Source organism: Arvicanthis niloticus, unplaced genomic scaffold, assembly GCF_011762505.2.
Source record: "Arvicanthis niloticus isolate mArvNil1 unplaced genomic scaffold, mArvNil1.pat.X pat_scaffold_1334_arrow_ctg1, whole genome shotgun sequence".
In the NCBI taxonomy this organism is placed as follows: domain Eukaryota; kingdom Metazoa; phylum Chordata; class Mammalia; order Rodentia; family Muridae; genus Arvicanthis; species Arvicanthis niloticus.
Genome location: NW_023045315.1, coordinates 1 through 13,610, shown reverse-complemented (window position 1 = coordinate 13,610; position 13,610 = coordinate 1). Strand labels below are relative to the sequence as shown.

General features: G+C 44.3%; 1 protein-coding gene across 1 annotated transcript in view; it reads right to left on the bottom strand.

The window, feature by feature from the left end:
* The window catches only part of LOC117701552 (disabled homolog 1-like), a 32,050-nt gene extending 18,981 nt beyond the window's left edge, over positions 1-13,069 (bottom strand). Inside the window, exon 1 of the mRNA XM_076706264.1 lies at positions 12,872-13,069. The gene's annotated coding sequence lies outside the window, so the exon portion shown is untranslated. The remainder of the gene's footprint in view (positions 1-12,871) is intronic.
* Positions 13,070-13,610: the final 541 nt, after the last annotated feature.

The window sequence follows — 13,610 nt, the reverse complement described above, 5'->3', positions numbered from 1 at the left end:
CTCTCCCTGCCTCCTCTTCCCTAGCCCGTAAGCACAGGCCATGGTAGGATGCAATCTACAATGCAGGGACAGTTTACATCTTGATCTGGGACTCTGCAGCCTACCCAGGTTGTAAATACAGTTGCTTCTATTGTGTAGGCCACCACCCTGCCTCTGGTGCTTTGCTCTGGCAGCTCAAGTGGATGCCACACAACCCCAAGAGTCATCTTTGGCACTACAGCAGGTTCAACACCATCAGGGATGCCATAGCCCAGCGCTCTCCACACCCATTCTAGCAGATTACAAACACCCTAGCAACTGAGGCAGGAGTCACTCATGCTCACATCTTAAAGCCTGTGTTAGAGTTTACATAATGGCTCACAATAATAATTATGACCACTGTTTACTGAGCACTTACTATGCACCAGGCACGACTATAAATGTCTAATATGAATTATTCATTTAAAACTCAAAAAAACTCTGTGAGGCAGGTGGCACAGCCATTATCCATGCTTCACAGGTGGACACACTGAGGCAAAGGGAAGTCACAGTTGGCACAGCTGGTAAGTGAGGGAACCAAACTGAAGCCCAGCTCGCTGGGCTGCAAAGCTCACACTCAACTGCATTCCCTCTATCCTCTGCCAGTTCTATCTAGTTTGTGACACAATGCTACAGTAATGGAACGTCTTCTCTCATTCCATCCCCACAATAACACAAGGAAGTGGCTCTGTGTGCTGTGTCAACCGGTCACTAGAAAATCCAGGAATTTGCTGAGACTTGTACACCTAAGAAATAGAAGGTCCTGATCTACTCCCAATCTCCTGGTCTCTCTGTTGTCACTGCCTCCCAACTTATAAAAAATCCAAGTTCAAGATAGGAAATACTGCAAAGGACCTCTGCTTCTGCCTTTGCATTTCCATCTACAGAATCATTGAGCAGGACCCCTCTGGACAATGGCTTCCAGACTTTTCTCCCTCCATCTCTTCCCTTCTAGAATTTTCTATGCTTTAGAGCATATCTTTCCGACAGTGTACTCCTACTGAGGAAGTCTTGAAGGTCCAACTTGGCCTCAGCCATCTCTCCCCTTTGGTCTGCTTCGATAGTATCCTGCCCAGCATGTTTCATATCGATAAAGGCTTCTGGGTTTTACAAAGAGTCTGAGGAGCACCCCCTTGGGATCCAGGGTCAGGCATTTTACCAGAGGAATGGAGTAGCCATTGTTTTATTCAGATATGATTCTCCAATGCACAACCTGAAAACATGATACCAGGCAGATACACAGGTGACACTCACTCCTTTCAAGAACACTGCCATCCATTGAAGATGAGTTTCAGGTGGGACTAAACAAGTGGGCTGCCTAAAACCCTGCTGGACTCCACTCTCCACTAACTCAACCCAGGTTTTCTACCTTGAGAGAAAAAGCTAGACTTCACTCAAATGGATAACTTTATACAACCCAAATGGAAAAGTCACTGAGAAAGATGCAAAGGATTTCTGCTCTCTTTGGCTACAATATGAAGACAGCTGTTGGTATGACATATGCATGAATGAGCACAGATTTAGAGACACAGATCTGGGTGTTCAGAAGTGACAAATCTCAACAGGAAGGGGAGGGCCCCTGGTCCTTTACTTGCGTTACTCCAGTTCCCAAAGCTCAGTGTCTCAAGTGTAGCACAGCTCTGGATGGTTTTCCAGATCTACTCACTACCCCATCTGACCAACTTAGCTCTTTCCTCTCCAGTCTTACTTCTACATGGACTTCACAGAGGTAGTCACTTGCCTTGACCACTCTGCCCTAAGAATCAGTCTTGCCCTTTCTCTACCTTATATTGTAGGGGAAACTCTCTCTCTCTCTCTCTCTCTCTCTCTCTCTCTCTCTCTCTCTCTCTCTCTCTCTCTGTCTCTCTCTCTCTTTCTTCTCTCTCTCTCTCTCTCTCTCTCTCTCCTCCTCCTCCGTCTCTCTCTCTCCTCCTCCTCCGTCTCTCTCCCTCTGTCTCTCTCCTCTGTCTGTCTGTCTGTCTGTCTCTCTCTCCTCTGTCTCTCTGTCTCTCTCTGTCTGTCTGTCTGTCTGTCTCTCTCTCTCCTCTGTCTCTCTCCTCTCTGTCTCTCTCTCTCTCTCTCTGTCTCTCTCTGTCTGTCTCTCTCTCTCCTCTATCTCTCTCTCTGTCTCTCTCTGTCTCTCTGTCTCTCTCTGTGTGTGTGTGTGTGATTCTATACAGACATCTCTGCTCAGTCCCTTGACAATGAGTTTCCACCTATGTTGATCAGTAGGAGACAGCAGGTGGAGACTGCACACTGCCCAGGTGTCTGCCACAGTGACTGTGAGTGGCTGAGTCTCCAGCCTGCTGTTAGCCTCCGCAGACAGCTCCTCTCTCTCTCTCTATGGGCAGCCTCAGGTCCCAGGTTCTGCTAAGTCTACTTCTTCCTTTCCTTGGCCCTTTCTAACTATTACTAATCTGGGCTATCCAATTGCCTTAGTAGGCTAGGCTTTTCTGCTCCTCTAGTAACTTGCAACTCACAATAAATTCTCTCTACTAAGCTACCTGGCATGTTTCCCTGAGTCTCTTGATGGTTGCACCTAGATGATTGTATTAGCACTTTAATTGTCTCCCCACCTGCTAAGCCACCTGCTGCAGGCCACCAGACAGGCACAGAAAAAACATGGGCCAAACCAAACCAGAAAGCACTAGAATCCTCCTGATACATCCCAATTCCCCAGCTTAGTCAGGACCTTTGCTTGCTAGGGCAAGCTTCCTCTAGTGTCCCTGTTCTTTGCTTCAATGGAAACACTCTGTGGCCTGGCCATTTGAGGTGACCCATCAGTTTCTGAGATATGCCAGACTTTTCTTCTCCCATTTTAACACTCTAGAATACTCAGTTCTCTCTTTCTTAAATCTATTTCTATTTCTCCAATGACAAACTCCTCTGGTCTACAAGACTCCACTGCAAGTGCATGTCCTGGCTGAGGCCTTCATTCAACTTCCCCAGGCAAAGCTTTCTGCCTTCTACCAGACTCCTGCAGCTTCTTGTACATTGTTTCTTGTGGCCTTGGTTATTTGTATTAATCATTATTTTCTATGCCTGGCCTTTGCTAACTGTCAAGCTTCTTCATTGACCTATCTTTTCCAGCTTTATACTGACAGAAAACAAAATATTGTCTCAAAGGTAGGGGGGGCCACACTAAATATTTGCTCACTAAATGAATGAATGAATGAGATTGTAAGAGAGTGCATTAATCCGAGCGGTCATGGTACATGCCTTTAATCCCGGAACTTCGGAGGCAGAGGCAGGAGGGTCTCAGTGAGTTCAAGGCCAGCCTGGTCTATGGAACTAGTTCCAGGACTACCAGGGCTTCACAGAGAAACTCTGTCTTGAAAATGCCAGAGAAGGAGGGAGAGAGGGTGGGAGGGGGGGTGGGGGAGAGATTATTAAAGAGGTCTCATAATCTGTTAAGAGTTCTAGGCTCTGGGAGTAAAAGTAAGAAAGGTGTCTATCAGTGGGGTATTACAAGTACAAGACCAATGGAGATTTTCTCCCATGTCTATCACAACTGTTTGGCAAGAATTTGGATTTTTGGGTGAGTTTACATCCGAAGTCTCCTTTCAATCCATGGGGATTCAAGATTCTGCTTCAGGATAACTTTTCGTAAGCAATTCTAAAAGGAAGTCCACCTAAGGAACATTGGAATGAGCCACTTTACCCCCTTTTAAACTCATGGATTCAAAAATTATGTCCACCGAAGGAACATCTGAAGGGCCACCTTCCCCTTCACATCTGTAAATGCATGGATTCAAAAATTATGTCCACTGAAGGAACATCTGAAGGGACCACCTTCCCCTTCACATCTGTAAATGCACGGGTTCAGCTTCCCTTCCCTCCTTCGGTTCCTCCTCTTGTGTGACATCTCTGTTAACTGCCTTGCAATAATTATAATTTCTGTACAATGTGGTGCTTAATGAGGAAGTGAAACTGACAAATGTTCAGAATAGATTTAATCCAATTATGCAACATCTTGATCCAGATTTCCAACTAAAGGAAAAACCAACTGGCGAACTGTGTGAATGAAAATTTATTTGCCATAAAAGATGGGAGTTGCAGGGGGAAACAGTGAATAGTTGTCAAGAGAATTCTTGCAATTCTTCACTTTAATGGATTGACTCTTCCTACATTTGTAGCTGAGAAGCTGAATTAAAACTTTGAACAGGGAGAATCACACATATGCTGGCTGTTGGGGCACAGGGGCCTCCTACAGACATGTACAGCGTGCGGAGTAGAAGAGGCAACTGTGGCAAAGTGAGAATTTTCCTGGTTCTCAGAAGTGAGGCTTCCTCCAGTAGGATTTGTTCCTTGGCATCTAACAGATGTCTCTTTAACATCAGCAGACTGCAGTAGTCTGCTTGGCAGAGTGAAGTTACAGGAGTAAAGGTAACATGATCTCCTCATCTGAAGCTCTGTCTAAATGAGGAGAGAGGTGGTTGAAGCCAGCCAGGAGTGTTAGGCCTCAGGAGGCAAGATTAATATTTATAAACATACTAGAAACAAAGGATGTGAGGAGACAGATGTGAGACCCAGGTACTGATTCACAGCAGGGTAAAAGGGAGGATCCAGAGAGTAGAGGAGCAGCCCAGTGGGCAGAGTGGGCCTAACATGTTGGAAGCCTTGGTTTGATCACCAACACTTTATAAACTGGGTGGTAGCACAGAGAACCCCTTTCCCCACACTTCAAAAGTAGAAGCATCAAGATCTGGAGTTCAAGGCCTTCCTTGGACTCAGGTGGTTCTCATTGGACTACATAATGCACTTAGCAGCCCGAGACCCTAACCTGCACATATTATGCACGCACCTCACTCCAAACACTGCAGTTTAGCAGCCTGTTAGACACCTAGGCCCTCCAACCCCTGCATCAAGCTCCCCATATCCCCCTCTCTGAACAATGGAATAAGTCTCCCTGCCTTAATGGTCTCATCTAGAAAAATAATAAAACTGATAAAAACACATCATGTTTCATTGAAAATTGTGTGGCTGCCCAAGTCACACAAACTAGGGTTTGATTCTTGGCTCTGTCATTTACCAGTTCTGTGAGTGTGGGTGATGGAGCCCACACATCCGGTTTTCTGCATGTGGTAACAGCACTCACCTCCTAGGCTCATGATAATGGAGGACAATAAATGAAATCCAGAGCCCAGGCTGCCCACAGTATATAACAGATGCTCTGTAAATTCTAGCTACTTTTTTTCACAGCTAAATTAGCCTTAAATTCCTAGTACATATGGTTAGTGCCTGGCACTATAAAACCAAGGAAGGAACTGAATTGCAGGTTGAACGTCAAATCCCATTCCTGGGATGTTTATCACTTCCAGTGTGGCTCCTTTTTCAGGGCACTCAGATCTACCGCCCTAATCTCAGGCTTTCTTGAAGGAAGCTAGGAAGGAATGTAATTTCTAGATAGCTGTTCCTTGGCGGAAGCTTGCTCAAGGAGTTGACTTGATTAGCACCCGATAAACTGCTTCACATCTAAAGCACTAACTTCACAGGACAAACCCATCATTCATTGCTGTGTGCCTCAGAGTGTGCCCCTGTGAGTCAGGGAGAGAAAGAAAGCAAGAATGAGCCTCAATTATGTCTGATTTGGCAGCAGAGACATTAGGAGAAGCTTAAAGAATAAACACTGCCCACTTTAGATGGACATGGGACCTAATGGAACATGAATAGGTGAGTAATTTTGAACCACACTAGGGCAGTTTCCTTCACAATGAGGAACCATCTATGTTGCTCCAATATCTTACGAGAAGTGGGCTGTCCACTCAGTGAAGCTGCCTCAACCTGTGGGCATCAGCTCTGATGGTCTAAAAGGTCCTTGTCTTGAGCCCACATTTACTGGCTCTTGTCATGTCACTGCTGTCTCATCTCTTAGTCATAAAATAGAGGCAATAAAGATCACTTGAGGCAGCGAGCATCAGGAGTAGCTTAGCAACCTGGGACTCTATCTGGTCTGAGCTATACACACACGCCTCCTGTAATAATGCACTTAGCAGCCTGAGACTCTTACGTGCACATACTACACACGCACCTCACTCCAAACACTGCAGCCTGTCAGACACCTAGGCCCTCCGTCCCCTGCATCAGGCTTCCCACAAACTCTCTCTGAACAACAGAATAAGTCTCCTTGCCTTAACGATCACCAAACTGAGATCCTTACTCAAACTTACTCAGGTTGTGTCTTGGTATAGAAGTCAGGAAAGCAGCAGATCTGGGCTAAACTGATAGTGTGTGTGTGTGTGTGTGTGTGTGTGTGTGTGTGTGTGTGTACATAAGGTAAACTGTGTTCTCAAGGTGAATTTTTGGTAAAAAAGACTCCTATTTACCTTATGTCTGTGTACTGTGCATGTAATTAAAATCATATGCATCATGGGAAAGGGCATGGCCTGTAGAGGAACAGTTATATAACTTAATCAAAATAGATCACCCCTAAACCTCACTTCTTAGTAACCAAATTCTTTTTTTTCTCTTCTTTTTTCTTTCTTTCTTTCTTTCTTCTTTCTTTCTTTCTTTCTTTCTTTTTTTCTTTCTTTCTTTCTTTTTTTTTTTTTTGTACCTCATAAAGAAGGCCTTCCACAGAAATCAGGGACCCTGTGTCTTGGCACTCATATGATCCACTGTCTATTGTAACAGTGAATTCTTCTTTAATCTGTGATGTTGCTACATCTGAATACAATTTCCTTGCCACTTGGTAATCTACATATACCTTTATTTTATTCTTAAATAAGAAGGCAAGAATGTGGAAAATACCCAGTCCAGACCCTGGCTACTGCTAACTGCACCCTTCTTGGTACTTACTTTACTAGGGTCTCTTGCAAGCAGCTCTATTCTATTTGCAGACAGTGATTTCACATGCACTGACCCTCCCAGGGGTGAGGTGTCAGAAGATGATGGTCAGTGCTTTCATTATACAGAGGGGGAGAAATTGCTTCAGGAATGTGAAGAACTGAGAAAGATCTTAATGAAAGTAAGGAAGAATTTTGGGGAGGCATCTAATTGTTCCTTTGGTTCTAAATCCATGTTTCATTTCAAGGCAATTAATGCCCAATCTAAGGTATCAATTTGACCATCTTCTTATTTGCCATCATGCCAAGACTCTTAAGAATCTCAGTGAGGCTGATTTTTGAAGGCTGGGAAGTGAGAGCAGATTCTGAAAGAATTCACAATTATTACTGATAATCGAAAAGCCTTTAATGCCTAACACTACGTACTATATAAGAGTTTTAAGTGAGGGGCAATTACAAGGTTCAGCATAAAAGATTTTTTTTTAAGGCATAAAAATGTTACAAAGGGGAATAAGGACCAGGAAGAAGAAAAGCACTGTTTCTCATGTGCTTTTCTTAAGATGACACGAAGGTTTGGGTCTGTGTTGTTGAAACAGCCGAGTGTAGAGGGAAAGTCTCACCCTCCTTGGTGTCACAGTGTCTCAAACAGGTACTCAGGCACCTGAGTACATCTCTCTCCCTAGTAGCCCCACACTGGGACTAAATCACTCTCAAAGGCTAATACAGTGCATAAAGCTCTCAATAATAAATGCAGTAATGCCACCCTTAGTCTCCACTCAGGACTGTGCATTCCTGAGAGTCACCCCAAAGGCCAGGATATTTAGCTGAAAGCATGTCCAGCATTATGAGCTGGCAGATACAAGGAATATCTGTATTTCCTCTCTCAGACACTGGAGTTGATGATAAGTTCATCAGCCCAGAGTGCTGCTCGGTAAAGTCAATATGGACCTGGGCATCAAAACACTCTGCAATCTAATCAGTCTCCAAGGGGCTGGCATTGCGCCTGGGGTTTGTTCTAATCCTGCTCATCTACAGAGCTTTGCTCAAGTTATAATTTCCATCCTAAAATCTTCCTGTCTCTCTACAGCTAACTTCCCATCGCCAAGCATATATGCCCTTGGTGTTGCAAGACCTTTCCATAAAAGTATACTTGTGAATTTAAGATTACAGAAGAGATTATCCCCCTGTGCAAAGCTTCCTACTGTCAAGACCAGGAAAGGAGATAAAATGTATACTTTTAGGTGAGGGTGAGAATAAGGATTATTTTGGTCTAGAGTTCCCAGGAAATGGTGCGGGAAGGATGTGTGTGTGTGTGTGTGTGTGTGTTGTGTGTGTGTGCGCGCGCGTGCGCGCGCACTCGCAGGATGACCCTAAGAAAAAAATCTGCTAGAAGGACAGCCCAGACTCATGGTAAAGTAAGCACGCCAAGGTACCAAATGCTATAGAAATCAGGGTAAAAAGACTGGGCTGAGTTATGAATCAGGTGGAGACAGAGGCAGGCGATCCGATAGGTAAATGAACAGGAGGAAGGAGAGAAAAGCATGCAGCAAGCTTTCTTAAGCAGTTGGGTCTTAAGCAAGGTGGGGCAGGGGGGTGAGTATTGAGAAACAATAAATCCTAATAATCCCCAAACTCTGGCATCTCTGATCCATTTGATGTTTCTGGTGTCAAGGCCACTGCTACTGACACATGTGGTGCTGAGCTGCTCTCTGGGGTTCTGGGACAGTGGAGGAGGGTTCAGGTCACCTCCAAGACCAACAGAACTTGACTGGAATGCATGTGTGTTTTTATGGGAGAGGGTTTACCATCCATATCTCAAGGAGACCAGAAATCCCAGAACGTGTTCCTTCAAAAGACAGGATGTGATTCCTGGCCCCTGGCAGTTCACAGATAATTAGGTAAAAGCAATGGAATGACAGCTCACAACTTCTGAATCCTCACTGAACTCAGTGCCGATAGAGACTAGCTCACACCATCCTCTGACAACCCACTAAGACAGGCACCAGCATGAAGCTCCATCTTCAGAAGAACAAATCGAGACTTAGAGGAGCTAATTCAGCAGCCAAAGTCAAAAAGCTCAGGAATGAACAGTGAAGTCGAACTCCAATCCAAGTGCCCCAGATCACAAAGGCCATGCTCTTGGACAATGATAAAAACATCATTACAAGTTCTATGCAAGTAAACGCAAAACAACAGTGTCTTAGGGATTCCAGGACAGTTGCAGAGAATATTTTAACTGAACCTTGACTGTTGAAGCAAGAATGTTTGTAGTGTGAGTAGTGAGGTCTGAGGGGAAGATGGAGGTTTGTGGTGAGAGAAAGGAGGGCACCCGAGAATCTGATCACCTAGGGTGTCTCCAGGTCCAGATGTTCAACGGCTGAGGGCTTTGGGTTGGGAGGCTAGGGTACCCAATGGGGCATTCTACAGAGTGAACAATCAAAAGTCACCCTAGATAATAGCAAAATATAGGCAAGGTGACATGAAAAGAAAGCAGTATTGAGGAAGCAAATATTTTTCAACTTTATTATTATTATAATTCAGTAGCGATTTCACATGCCAACTGTAATAAATGGATTACATGAGAGACCCTCCCTCCCATACACTTTTCATGTATTTATTAGCCTTTGCATTAAACCTACAATATCTACCAAAGTGTATAGCCTATTTTCTAAATGTCAATCTAGTGTAGACCTGAATGACTTTGGTTGAGAAATGCCTTAGCCTCAGAGGGCCTGGGTGTCTCCACTCACATTCTGGAACCCTTGTCACGTCGATGTGACTCTGACCTGTTGGAAGAGGAGACAGACACTACATGGAAGAGAATGCTTTTGCCTTTCCTAAGGCCATCCTGGACCACAGCTAACTAACCCCCAATCTGTGCTGAGCTAGCTCAGCACGGATGGGCTGCCTCTTGACATACAAGTAATCTGAGACACATAAATCAAGGAACCCTGGGAAAGGCAGGAGGAGGAAGAACCACATGGCTAGCTCACAGACCTGTAAGTAGTCTCTTACACCTGAGTTTTGGGAGTAGATTGTTTTGTATTAGTACCACGTGTGTGCCTGCTGTCTTCCATACCTCTTGCCCAGTAAGTCTTTAATGGAACGAGTCTCCATTTGAGATGTATTTGAGGTTACATTAAAAAGAGTATTCCGGTCAAAGAAGATTGTGAAATTCTCAATTTATGTAATATATATTCACAACTCAAAATATATTCCTATTGCATATTCATGCATAAACACACATTAACATTCACAGTATATTTTTAAATGTATTAAACACCTGAAAACGTTAACAGTTTGATTTTTTGGAATCACTGATGAACAGCTCATTGGCTAATGCTTCTACGAACACCAGCTTGAAAATGTATGCTGTCTGTCTTTGTTCTGTTGAGGAGACAGGTAAGCCTCAAGAGCACCATGGGCTGAGCAGGCAACTGACTGGGTGGAATACAAGGTTTGCATGTCTCCTTTTACCTTTTTCATAGCTTATATTATGTTATCTTATATTACTGTATAAACTTCTACTTTTTTGAAGAAAAGATTGCAGCTAAATGAGGTTTAAAATTAAACTGTGCAATTGCTGTTTTTTAATTCTAGATGTTCTAAAAATAGAGAAGAGATATATTGATTCACTCTTAAAATGCAAGAATTATAGTGGTCTTCAGATGAGTATGTAGTAAGATCGATGGACCCCCATTCTTTCTCTAGCCTTCTTTGTGACATTTAAATGGCTCCAAGGGGTTCTGGGTAGAAAGCCTATGCAGATTCTTAATTCTGTCAGGCCATGTCCTCACTATTTTATTATGTACTGGTCTCTCTTCAGAACACGTTAGACACTGTAATGACTCTAAACAGTTTCCATGGGACTGCCACTCTGGGCCCACCCTTAGGCAGTAGAACACAAAACAATACCCAAAATAACTTTGCTAAGTCAGCAAAATGTTTTGGCTTTGACGGCTGCAGAGCTGCTGATGTGAAAGAGAGATGCAGGTGTGTATGTGTGTGTGTGTGTGTGTGCATGCGAGCGTGCGTTTCCATGTGTGTGTTCGGAAGGCCATCTGTCAGCTTGGTGTTCCAAGCTATGAAGAAAAAAAAAAAAACCCACACATGTTTATGAAGGTTGGAGGCAGAACAGGGCACAAGCTGCTGAAGGCGAAATGGGGGTGCAGCTGGGCAAGGGGCTGCTACAACAGCCAACACTGTCTGCATCTCAGATCCTGCTCTAGGAGGAACAGAACTTAAGACATAAGCTTTGGATCCAGAGACATTCACTCTTTACACAGTCATTCATTTTCAGTTTTGTTCGTTCACTCGCTCTCACACACAGCAAGTGTGTGCAGCTGCTCTGTGCTGATGTTCTCCAGTAGTCAGGTCACGGGTAGGGCATCAACCCCATCCTCGATAGACTCACAAGTAAGTTAAATCAAATGTACTCAGTTCTATCCATAGATACTGTATACTGAGCGCTTGATCATAAACTCTGAGAATCCAATTGTCATGGCTTTTCTGTTGTCATTACAAACACAAGAAGACTAAAGACTAAATAGAGAAAAGGACTCAGGCAACCTGGCAACAGTAGTAATGAAGCCAGTGAGATTACAGCCGCTGTAGTTCAGCTTGTGGGGTGAGCAGGAGCAGTAGCTAAGTGTCTGTTTATGTCTGTAAGCTACAGCCTGAGCCTCCTGCCTCCTGCTTCTCTTAGGCCTTTGAAAAAGTAGAAATTTGTTGCCACACCGGGTAAGTCTAGGTCTTAGGAAATAGCAGTCGAGCAGCCAATGCAATCCATTCATGCATCCATGTGTCTCCCAAGCAAACCTTCTTGTATCTTTAGGTAACAACTTTTTAGGGTGCTAATAAATAGGGAATCCCTTTAAGAAGAAGAACCAGGAATTCTCGTAGATCCCTTCATTAGGATAGAGTCAACTGTCTTTCATTAAATATTTCTGAGCTTGCTTTCAGCGTGGCATCCAGCTATCAGGGTTCACTTTTGGAAATACAGGAACCTCAGGAGACTCACGGAGGCGTTAGGGAAGACATACTATTCATAGGGTAATAAGTGTTACAGGGCCACAAAGATAGGGGTGATCAAAGCAGAAACCCCAAGTCACCCTGACAACTGGATGAAGGAATATCAGGTAGCAGACAGAGCAGGAAGAAGGCAGGGTCTGGAGAGCTGGGCCAGAAGAGGGGTAAGAGACTTATGAGCCAATAGAGCCCTTTAGGCTGCCTGTCTGCCAGGCTAAGAGGCTTAAGTTTTTTTCCCCTTGGAGCTATTAAGCATGGAGAGGGTGTGACCAGAATGGCTAATAAAATCAGAAAAACTAGGGCAGCAAATAGAGCGTGTTTCCTCGCATATCTAAACCTGTCAGGGGCAAGTGAGTCAATCCCGACACAAACTGAACTGAAAGAAACTGTAATGGGGGCTGGACCAATCGACACCCAAAGAGCAGGCCAATCCTCAGTGCTGCTGACAGTAGGAATACGAGATTGTCTTCAGTGCCAGGGTAGAGCTCGGTTTTCCTTTCTGACTCAGATTCCTAGGAGTCCCTCCAGCAGATGAGGTCCAGATACACTGGGCATTGTTCTTACCATGACTCCATCTACTTGCTAGTTTCTCTGCAAGCCTGCTCTACAGAACCTTTTCTGTAAGTCTCTACTAATGGTATGAATCCTTATATACCTCAAAGGCCTGGACCAGCCCTTTTCTTGTTCCTTTGAAACATCTCAACCATTTTCAGATTGGATGGGTAGAAAGAACCAACAGCACCGTATACTTGACCATGTACTATAAAGCTGCAGTTGGAGACCTTTATGCTGGAACACCTGGAACCTTGAGCCCCTCAGGCAGAGCTGTTTGTATTATCCAAACCCACCCCTTTCCACTCACAGGAACAAGAGAAACAGACCTTTGTCCGGATTGGCCCCCTGCTCATCTGTACCATTCTTCCCTCAAGTTTCTGTCCCTGTATCCATGAGAAGCCATATGTGAGACTAATTCTAGAAGAAGAGGCCCCCACCAGGTGCAGCCACTGTGTGAATCTGGTCGACGAGGAACATGTACTTACACTTACAGGTTGACTTTTTGGCACATCATAAACACCTTCCTTCTTTTGGCTGGTGGGAACCTAGAGAGAAATCAAATTCAACAGTCAAAACACTGGGGTTCTGCTATCGGTCTTTTTCCCTATATAGCCCTAGATGTCCTGGACCTTGCTTTGTAGAGCAGGCTGGCCTCAAACTCATAGATTCCATTGCCTCTGCCTCCCAAGTGGTGGGATTAAAGGTATGTGCCACCACCATCTGGCTTAGTGTTTCACTTTCAAAGCAGTCAGACGTCTCTATAAGTTTGACTGTCTGTGAGATGGCTCCTAAAACAGATCCAGCACCCATCCCTGTGGGGTGTTGTTACCTGTGAAGGCCTCAAGCCAAGCTCCTTCCCTTGAGAAAATTCTATGAGGACAGGGATAACCATCTTATAATAAATGTCTGCTTTTGCGGCTTTCTTAGAATCAAAGAATAGCTATGGAGACCTCAAGCATCACATGGAAATTAAAGAACAAAACAACAAAAAAATCCAATTTCATTTGATTAGTTGTACAGGAGGTTCAGATGTTATGATTTTCCCCGATGTAACTACAGTTCACAGTTGAGCATATATGTCTCTGTGCTAAGACTAATGTACTATTCAAAAAATAAGTCCATAGTACCTGTCAGCTTTCTACTGGGGTCCCAAACAAGCCACCTGCCAATCAAAGAAAGGGTCCATATGACAGGGAAAAGTAAGAACACCAGGATCCAGAAGTT